The sequence below is a fragment of the Solanum verrucosum genome, unplaced genomic scaffold, assembly GCF_900185275.1.
Source record: "Solanum verrucosum unplaced genomic scaffold, falcon-dt-bn FXZP01000244.1, whole genome shotgun sequence".
NCBI classification, from domain to species: Eukaryota; Viridiplantae; Streptophyta; class Magnoliopsida; order Solanales; family Solanaceae; genus Solanum; species Solanum verrucosum.
This window is the reverse complement of record NW_026019999.1, coordinates 668,998-677,556: the sequence shown is the minus strand read 5'-3', so window position 1 is coordinate 677,556 and position 8,559 is coordinate 668,998.

Genomic DNA, 8,559 nt, shown 5'->3' with positions numbered 1-8,559 from the left:
CTTCGGTTAGTCTGATTCGTTGTTTTTTTCGCCGGTGTACAGGCCTCACGCGGCTGCTGCATTTGCTAGAGCTGCTGCCGTTGATGCTGGAGTTGTCGTCTGCTGCTGCTACTCCTTGCCATTGGGGCCTCGCTGGTTATTGTTGCTCTCTTCGCCAGTCGATGCTCGCTGATCGGAGGTCACCTGTCGGAGTTGTTGCCTGCGCTAGCTCACCTGGCTGTTGGTTGGAGCCGGTTCGCTGGAGCTGCTGGTTGTTGTTTCTCATTTGAAAAGGGAGGAGAGAGAGAAGGAGAAGGGTAAGGGAGGAGGAACGAAGCCCGCCACTGGCACCAGGCGGCTGCTTCACCGGCTACGCTGGCCGGATATGAGAGAAATAGATAAAGGCGGCATTCTTTTTGTGAGGGAGAGAATGAGAAAAAAGTTGTGATCTTTTAGACTAAAGTAGGTAAGAGAATGGTCACTAAATATGAGCCATTGGACCAATTTAGATGAGCGGCTAGGATTTGATCTAGGATTTAACTTAAGGGATAGATAGACGGATTAAAAGAAGGGTTTGAAATCTGAAATTGAAGTGAATTGGATACAATTGCGAAGGACAAAAGGGATAGAAATGCAATTAAATTAGAATAAGAGGCAAAAATCGAAATGAATTGGATAGCAAGAATGGCTACGGATTAAACAAATTGGAATGAATTATGGTAAGATTTAAATGATTTAAAGGAAGATTCAGAAAATGTTATTCAATTAATTAAATACTACACATATTAAAAGTTTACATACATAAATTTTAAAACATTTGAGTAAAGTAATTATTTCGAGTTTGACTATCGATAAGTATAATAATTTAATAAAATAAAATAATTTAAGAATAATTATAGTATTTTTTATAAATAATGCATACTAAAATATATAATTTTTTTACGCAAAATCGATTAAAATCTTAAATCTGAAATATGTTTTAAGAATACGTATTTAATCGAATAGCATTCCCAAAAATGTTAAAGGTCGGTCAAAATTGGGTGTCAACAACTTAAATGTTATGAATTTTGAAAATGTTAGGCCAAAATTGGATGTCTATAATAATAAGAATAATAATAGTATTATTATTAATAATAATAATAGTAATAATAATAATAATAATAATAATAATAACAATAATTTTGTAAATTATGAATGTTAAAGTAATAATCAAAGTATAATCAAATAGCAATTCGGAAAGGGTTATAGTTGGTCAAAATTAGGTGGCAACAATCAGAATAATTAAAAATTAAAAGACATATAAAAGATTAAATTGATTATAATATTTTTTGCAGTGTCACATAAATTGGATAAGGGGAATAACATATACTTTTTATTTATTTTTTAAAATTAATTTAGATTATAAATTATTGTGATTTATAATAGTTTTTACGTAGTTTTGAAATATATAAATTATTAGAAACATTTTAATACTTTCATAGTCAAATGAAAAAAATGACCTTCAATTTAATTGAAATTCCACAAAGCACACATGTCGACCATGACATGTGTGCTCATAGAGTCTTATATACTACTAGTGACAAAACACCATGCTTTGCCTAGACCCAATATTTGTTCATTATTCTTTAATTTTAAGTAGTCTAATTATATAATTCTAGATTTTTAAGTACATACAAATATTATCAATATTGTATATTTTAAATAGCGTTAATAAAAAAAAATTGGTGTGAGCCCAAGAACTCTGAAATAACTCCTAATTTAGTGAGAGTTATTATAAAATACTCCCCCCGTTCCTTTTTACTTGTTAATTTTTGACTTGACACGGCTATTAAGAAAAACAATGATTGATATAGTAAATTTACCATTTTACCACTTTTCATTGATAGAATCCTAAACATATTACTCAATAAATTTTTCAAAGACATTAACTCAATGTTATATAAATTGAGGGTATAATAAGGATAATTTTTTATATTTAACTATGAAATTATTATACTTCATTTGTCACATGTAATCATAAACAAGCGTAGCCAAATATTATTATATTTAGCTATGAATTTTTTTTCTCACAAATAGTTAAATTATTTAGCTACAAATTTTAAGTCGCTATTATTTAAACATTGCATATTTAATGACAAAACTATGTTGTCACTACAACACTCATTGATTAGATACAATACAATTATCATCACTCATTGCTTATAGTATTAGTGACAAAAACTAAGATCACAATTAAATATAAAATTTGTGGCTATTTCAACAACTTTTTTGTGACAAAGAGTTTCTTGTGTACAAAATTGTAACTAATTTTAAGACAAATAATAGTTTGTCACAAATTGAATACATTAGTGACAAAATAATTTGTCACTGATAAATTAAAATTTGTCGCTAATGGTACTTAATAAATGGCGCCAAATTATAGTTTGGTGGAAAACTCACGACGAATTTTTGCTGCAAAATTTATGTTTCATCATTAAAAGTGTGTGGTTCATACATTTTAATACAAAATGTAATTTTTGTCACAAAAAGTGAATAATTAGTGACGAATTATATGTCTTACCTAATAATTTTGTAGCTAAATATCATGTTTGTTATAGTGACCCTAGTTTTTGAACAATTTGCCAATTTTGAAAAAAAGAGTTGAAGGGCTTCATGGAGAAAAGTGTTCCATGAATCAAGGCTCCCATACATTATTGAAGCTTTTCCCACTAATTGAAGTTGAGAAGATTGATTCTTGAGCCCTATTCTTCAAGTTTTTCTTGTTCTTCAATGAAGGAACTCTAGAGAGATAAATATTGAGAGGAGAGGATTTTGGCGAAATATTTGGGTGTTGTGAATTAATGACCAAGTCTTGTAAAATTTGACTTAACAAAACCTATATACTTCCACTAAAAATACCCAAAACAGCCCCATATAATTGGGCTAAAAAGGAAATGACCCTTAAGTCCCTCACTTAATGGTCCCCGTCAGGGACCACGAGCCACCCTTCACGAGCCGTGGTGTGGACCACCAACCGTGGTCCTGCCCGTGAAGGTGAGGTAGTAACCTCCATTTTTTTGGTGACAAGGTTCATTCGCCCAAGTCATCTCAACGGGCCTCATACCGGGCAAGTCATCAGGGAAGACTTCCAAATACACTCTCCCTACGGGGACCGACTCCAAAAAAGGAGTCTCGAACTTAATGTCCATAACCCTAACAATGTGATACATGCTACCCTTTGAGATCATTTTACTAGCTTTTAGGCATGAAATGAAACGACCTCTAGGGATATAGTTTCCTTCTTTCCATTCAAACATAGGCTCATTAGGAAATTGAAACTTCACCACCCGGGTTCTACAATCAATGGATGCAAAACAAGTATGCAACCAATCCATCCCCGAGCTGACATCAAAGTCCAACATATCTAATTCTACTAAATCAACCAATGTGACTTTATGAGACAGGGAAATGGGACAACTCCTATAAACTCTTTTAGCTATAACCGAGTCACCCATAGGGTTCTTCTAAGACATCAGGTAGTACATCAAATTTCATAGCCACAAAAGGAGTTACAAAAGACAAAGTGGCTCCGGGGTCTAATAATGCATAAACGTCAATGGAAAAGACTTGCAACATACCTTTTACCAAGTCCGGGGAAATCTTTTGCTCACCTCGGGATTGGAGAGCGTAGAAGCGATTCTTCTTGGGAGCATCGGGATTTGAACCACTTGGAGGAGCTTGATTACCCTCTCTTCCCTTGGCCGTACGGGTTGGGCAATCTTTTAATTGATGCCCACTTTTTCCACATCCATAGGACATGCCCATACTGGCAAGACATTTCCCCTCATACTTCTTACCACACTTGGCACATGTATGCCTGTCCATGGAAGATCCACCCCTATTGCCTCATTTAGGCTTAGGGATAGACACTCTATCCTTGTTGGTCTTATGAGCACTAGAGGAGCTTTGGTTGGAAAACCTCTTCTTTAACCTTGGTCCACTTTGACCCTCAAACTTACCCTTAGAAGAATTTCGATCATCGGTCCTTGCCCTCTTTATCTTTCTATTATTCTTCCTAAGCCTTGTTTCCTCATCTTGTTGAGCATATACCATTAACCGTGATATATTCATGTTGTCATGGAGCATTGCCGCACGACATTCTTCTTCAATGGAATCGGACACGCCCATTACAAATCGACTCATCTAATCTTTTGGGTTAGACACCAAAGATGGGGAATATTTGGACAACTTAGTGAATTTAAAAGAGTATTCTTGGACACTAATACCTCCTTGATGAAGGTTTATAAATTCCTCCACTTTTGCTTCCCTTTTTTCCCGTGGAAAGAACTTATCAAGGAATGCCTTTTTGAACACTTCCCAACTAATGGGACCCATTCTTATAGCCCTATTATATTTCCATTTAGTGTACCATACATTGGCCACATCCTTCAATTGATACCCGACTAGTTCGACTTTCGTAATAGAAGTCACCCCCATAGCATCCACTATCTTGTAAATCTCTTCCACAAACTCTTGTGGGTCTTCATCCACTTTGGAACCAAAGAACATAAGAGGGTTCATTCGATTAAAGTCTCTCAACCTTGAGGCCATAGTGCTCACATTAGGATTTACCCGGGGCCCAACTTGTCGGTTGGCTTGGGCCATTATAGCTTGGGCTTGAGTGGTGACGACTTGAGTTTGAACCATCATGAGTTGAGTCAATGTTTTGAAAGCCGCCCTTATCTCCACATTAGGCATAGCCCCTTCATCATTAGGAACTTTAGGGTCTTGAGGAGCTTGGGGTGGAACGCTCTCGTTGACATTCTCCTCTTCCACCCTCCTTGCATTAGCCCTTCTTCTATTCATTGCCTATAACCACAAGAGAGGGATTAGGAAAAAGGACTCCATAGGGTTAGGACTCCAAAGCACAACTAAAGAGTAATGAAAGAAGTGAAAGTTCCTAAATATCTTATAGCCTCTCATTCATAAGTGTGGCACGCTTCACACTCATGAACAAGACTCTACTAGATGCAATTCATGAGACATCAACCTAAATATCATTCCCAAAACCTTATGCTATCATACCAAGTTTGTCATGACCCAAGGGTACCCCCTAGATGTAACAAGGAGTACTTGACCCCGAAAGGTGTCATACAAGCCATTAACATAATCATACACATAAATCCATAAGAATAATGCATAAAATTTAAAACTTTTTACAATCAAAGTCAAACTTCTTTGGGAGCAACAAGTTTTTGGCGCCACCTCCGGAGACTTAGAAATTAACTATTCTCCTAGGTTATACTTTTTCTTTTTATTTATTTATTTACCGCTTTTTTTTAATTAGTTTATTTTTTCAACAATTATTATTTTTCTTTCTTTCAATAATTTGGTACTCTTATTGATATGGATGAGTGGGATAAACCGTGGTTGGGTGATGAATGTCCTTTATGTCATATATGTGATCGTCAATATATTCATTGGAATGGTTGTCCTAAATCTTCCTTTCCCCGGAACCCTATTATGAATCTTCTATTATTTGTGATGTTGGTAGGGGCGATGAAGTGGAGAATTCAAAACCAGAGACGTGTAATGGGAATTCGCTTATGGAATGTACGGACATGCTGGACAAATTTAATTCAAAAATCACCGAACAATTATTCGAATGCACGGAAGAGTACAAAAAAATCATGAAACTGTTAGATGAGCTTGACGCTATTCAATTAGATATTACTATCCTAGCTAAATTAGAAGAGATTGCAGCCCAACAAAGAGAAAGCTATGAAGAAGCAAAGATAGTGAGCAAATCTTGGCTACAAGAACAAACTCAACTTCTAAAGTTTGAAGAGTCTATCTGTGATGGTCTGACATACATGACAACCCAACTGATCGATGGAAGAGTTGAGCTCACACAAGAAATAGATTAATTTGGCTCAGATATTCATGACTTAGAGGCTCACTTGAACAAAATGATTGAGGCCTCTGAAGCCCAATTACCATTTGTTGTGGATGATGACCAACTAGTGGAGCAAAAAGTGGAATTCCAACCATTCAACTACACATTATTCTTTAATATCGATGTTAGTAAAGAGTATAAAAGTGTGAATGTTGTAAATAATGATGCTTTGGAGTTGAGACAACTTGAATCTCATCCAAAACACTTTTCTGTAATATCTGAACTAATGGATGAGTGTATATATGAGGAACAAGGCCCCTACATTCTAAAGTTTTTTATTCCACGTAGAGAAAATGACATTTCTCACCTAAGGGCCAAGAAATACAAGATGCGACATAAATTACTTGGTTCCTTTATCTTTATACCACCTCTCCTTGAGAGAAGCAAAAAAATAGATGCAAAGTTAGGGGTAAAATTCAAAAGTTCAACGTGGAAAGAAAAGTGCTAAATTTATTTGTGTCGTGCCACGACATTAAATTAAGCGCTTACTGAGAGGCAACCCAATTAATAATGTAACTTCTTATTTTTTGTTTTATTTTTTTAGTGGTATTTTTTGTGTGGTTTTTTTACAGGTTTTGGAGAAGCCAAAATTTGGAGCTAAGGAGCACGTTTGAGCTTAAGTGTGGGGTGCGTACGACCCTTGACGAAAATAAAGAGAACATGCTACTAGCTAGGCATAAAGTCCTCAGGGAGTTTTTCTAACCCTAGTTTTAAATTTTTTTGATGCTTTGGGGACATAGCATATTTTTAAGTGTGGGGTGGAAGAATAAATTCCTAGTTTTTATTGTTTTGTTGAGTCTTTTATTTTTTTAGGATGGGTTCTTTGGCTTTTATTTTCGGTTCTTTTCCTGAGGATAGTCCCTTTGAACCGAATGTCTTTTATTCTTTTAGGAATAAGTTTATTTTTTGAGAGAATAGAAAAGACCCTTTTGAGTGGTGTGATACTTGCTATTTAGGTCTAATTTTTGAGTATTACTTTCTTGTGAATGCTCGTTAAAAAAAATGCAAACTCTTTGACATCTAAGCTCATGGTTGTGACTTTTTATATAACTTATTTTATTATATAGTTTGTTATAATCCCGTCTCTCTCAGAAGTGGAATTGACCATCTTAATTGATACTTGTTCCATGTGTGGTGAGAATTTGGTTATTCCATATTTTGCATCGTAGTCTAGAACTTGCCCTGCATGTTATTGAAGCGAAATAAAAAGTGTTGCTTTGTTTAGAAGATGATAATAGGATTTCTTTGATTTGACTGGTCATTTTAGCCTTTTTGAGCCCGTAGCCTTTAGTTGGTAGTCATATTTTACCCTTGACTATTTTGTTGAATTCCTAGTTTTTGCACCTTGCTTCTTTGAGCATTATAGAATATACTTATTCTAATTAACAATTTTGAGAAAAGGTATGATTGAGTGAAAGGTAATCAATGAAAGCTACAAAATGCTTAAAAAGCCCTCTTTGAAAGAATGTGATAAAAAAAAATTGCTCTATTATGTTGTGTGAAAAATAAAAGTATGCACAAACGTTGCCTCTGGTCCTACCATGGATATTGTGCACCTCAATTGAGGGTGGCTAGTGAAAACGCATATATATAATTTTTTTTAAAAGAGAAAAAAATTTATTGAAGCATTCTTGAGATGAGGAGAATTACTTGTGAAATAATTGTTGAAGAGAGGGCTAAAAATAAAGAGAAGAAAATAATGGGTGATGAAGTCATAAAGTGCGAAGTGCTTAAGGAAGTGTAAGTCACTATTATATAGTTTTCCTACCCGCCCCCTAGCCTACATTACAACCCGTTAAAGTCCTATTTGATTACATTCAAGCATGCTTAATTAGTGGAGATGTACATAATGGGAAAACCTATGGTTCTTCGTGTATACATGTGAATTTTATTTCTGAGTGTGAGAGTTGTTCTGTAATGCTAAGTCCTTAATTTATATTCAATCTTTTGAATTGAGTGTGTGGACTATTACTTTTTGTGAGGGCACTTGTTTCATGATAGATAGGTGATTTTATTAGCTTTCTTTGATGAAAGTAGGTGAACAAGCTTAAATTTGATGAGTTCAAAGTCTTTCTTTGAAGTTAGAGGTTTGTTGTTTAATTGGATGTCTTGCATAATGATTGAGAATTGTACTTGATGTTTCGAAATTAGTAGATGGCCTAATTGTTTGTATTAAACAAAGTGATGACATTCCTAGTATGAGTATTTGAGATTAACTTTAATATGTGCTCGAGGACGAGAAAAAGTTTAAGTACGGGGTGTTGATGTGAGGCCAAAAATGTATATTTTTAATCATTATTTGTCTCACATTTATTATTTATATCTATCCTTTTTGAGCATGAATTTTATGAATTGTGCTAAATGTTGTATTTTATTTGTAGGAGTAAATTGGTGTAAAGTTGAAGAAGTTTGAAGCTAAAACGAATTAAATATGAAAGGTTGAAGAAGGAAATCAAGCACGCAGCTTAATGGATTAAATTTTATAAAACAATATATATGTTGGTCGAAGTAAAACATTGAAATTGGAATTGGAAGGAAATCTGCCACGTGGCAATCTCTAAAGGCACTGCCCAATTGATGCAAGGCGGTGCAGAATCAAATTGTTGAAGCGGTTACACAGAATACGCGGACAGGGAGGAATCCAA